The following is a 2460-nucleotide window of genomic DNA, read 5'->3' as shown; positions in this document are numbered from 1 at the left end:
CCGATAAAAACGCACAGAAACAAAGCCGGCGCTCGTTTAACCACTAAAAATTAATCTTTCTCTGCAAACTGATGCAGCAGCAAATGCGTTACGAGCTTTTACTTTAACGCCCCAGTCAGACGTCTACAAGACGAATCAAGCCAATGAATGCCGATTAATTTGCACGGCAGTCACAAGCGATGAAGAAGGAAACAGGCTTCCATCAAGGTGAGATTAATTTGGAGTCTGCAGATTTAATCAAACAGGGTTTTAACCCACCAAGTCTGATACGCGTGTAAATCGGCTGTATTAGTCATAATCTGTGTTCATCAGCGGCAAAAAATGTCCGCCTCCTTCCAGCCCGCCGTCCTCCCATCCCTGCCTCCCTCGCTCTGTCTCGTGTTATTCCTCTCGTCTGCTGTATTTGTTTTACTGGATCCCTTTTTAAAGGATGAATCTGGTTTATTGCAGCCCGAGCGCCGGGTAAGACGGGCGAGACGTGGGAATGAGGCAACGTCCAAATCCGATAAGGCCGAGTGCAGGAACTCTTCTCTGAAAACTCGTAGGAGTGAAATAAGCAATCTGACACGGAAACATTCGTCTTGTAAAAAGCGAGATAAATGAAAAAATGCAAATGTAACGCGCAGAGAATCAAAACGTACCTCATTATGTTCACAAATGACTTTGCGAGGCGGCCACAGTTTGCCTTCTGCTTCATTTCTTGCTGATTAGTCCCCAAATTTTCCAAAGTTAGTCGGACTCCTGATTGAAATCACACTTTTCAACCAATTAAAACTTCACCTGCTACTTTTATTAGCCCGAATTCCTTCTAAATCAACATTAAAAGCTCATATTTGCAGCGTTTTATATCATTTAAACCTGATTCACTTCTACAAACCAGCTGCACATATTCATAAATAAAACTAAATCCATTGAGGAGCATCATGGTTTTAATGTTTTTACATGTCGAGCTGTGAAACATTTAAATCAGTTCCGTCCACCAGTTATGGATCCACCAATATGGTTTTTTAATGGATTTTTATGGTTAATGCCAATTATTTGTAATTAAAAAGATGGATGTTTGTCATAAACTGACTCACTGGACCACGAAAAATGTTGGAAAAAGTGTTGTAAGACGTAAAATGCAAAGTAAATCTGGTGTATTTACCAAAATGAAAACCAATGGAAGGTTGAATGAAGGTTTTTTTTTTCTTTTTTCTTTTTTTTTAAAGTAGTTTTTTAATTACCAGCAGTAATTCTTCACTTCTATTCTTTAGTTAACCCTGTTTTAGTGTATTAGTTGCTAGTTATGTTGGTCCTGGTGTTTTAAATCGATATTTCTGGGTCTGTTATCCAACTTTTGTGATGTTTTTGATCAGTTAATGCTTTTTTATCTGATTTTGAACGTGTATCCAGACAGTTTCCTTCATATAATTATTATTTAGACCTGTTGTTTTATACATTTAAGCTGATTTATTATGCGTACTTTGATGCCTTGTGCAGTTACAGATGTTCTCTGTTGTTCATTTAAGCAGGCAAATAGTTGACAGGAAACTGCCACATGTGCAGCAAATGGTGTCAGAGTTCACATGAAACTTCACTAAAATGCCGTCGTTTATTTAATTAAAGTTCCCCATTTATTGGTCAGTGTTGAAAGCACCTCAGTACTTGACATCTATCAGAATTACAACTACAGATAAAGAAAGGCGGCTCCATCGCAGCTACAGTAACACGTTTTTAAAATAATTCATTTTGTTCGAAAACGGTCCAAAAGATAACCAACATTTGAAGGAAAAAAATGTGACTATGGGATCTGAAATTGGCGATGTGTAGCAGCGGTCCCCATCGGGTCGGGCTAGCTGTGAAAACGTGGGAGTGTTTCACAGGCAGTCGGCCGCCAAACGGGACGGATCGGTCCTGGAAAGCTGTCGATTTGGAGCTTTTCTTCTTATGAAAGCAGCACCAGCGACTGTCCAACCAATGACAGTTTGGTAGCATATCGACCAACAAATCGACAGAATCTTTACATAACATGACAGAAATCTGAACTTATCCCAAAACAGAGCACACTGGGGCAAACCAGTGGCCACGTTGTCGGGTTGTGTACCACATGGGCAGGTTTCAGTCCCAACCAACAGTCCCATTTGTTTCCCGCCTTTTTCCAACCATAGCTACTGTCTTTCTCCATCGTTTCCGACAAAGACACAAAAGAGCCAAAAGCAAATATTGGAAGAAAAATCAATGAGGAGAATTCACTTGCCTCCATTTTTTCTTTAGCTTTTCTTCTTCTCTGTTTTATTTTATGTTCCACGACGTCGTCTTTCAATTAAACAAGAGGAAGCTCATTTTAAATGTCATTTTGGTTGAATAATAATAAAGATAGGAGCTAGTATTTATATAGCAGGTCAGTCCAAAAAGAAAGACCAGAGAGGCAAAAAAGTGGAGAAACAGACGGTGAAAGATTTTCAAAATAAATCAACA

The 2460-nt window shown here is 39.3% G+C and overlaps 1 protein-coding gene across 1 annotated transcript in view; it reads left to right on the top strand.

The window, feature by feature from the left end:
- The window catches only part of LOC103366719 (thyroid hormone receptor alpha), a 46497-nt gene that overhangs the window by 37297 nt on the left and 6740 nt on the right, over nucleotides 1–2460 (top strand). The window lies entirely within an intron of this gene.

The sequence above is a fragment of the Stegastes partitus genome, unplaced genomic scaffold, assembly GCF_000690725.1.
Source record: "Stegastes partitus isolate 25-593 unplaced genomic scaffold, Stegastes_partitus-1.0.2 Scaffold969, whole genome shotgun sequence".
Lineage (NCBI taxonomy): Eukaryota > Metazoa > Chordata > Actinopteri > Pomacentridae > Stegastes > Stegastes partitus.
Note: the sequence above shows the minus strand (reverse complement) of the source record. Positions and strands in the feature narration are given on the sequence as shown.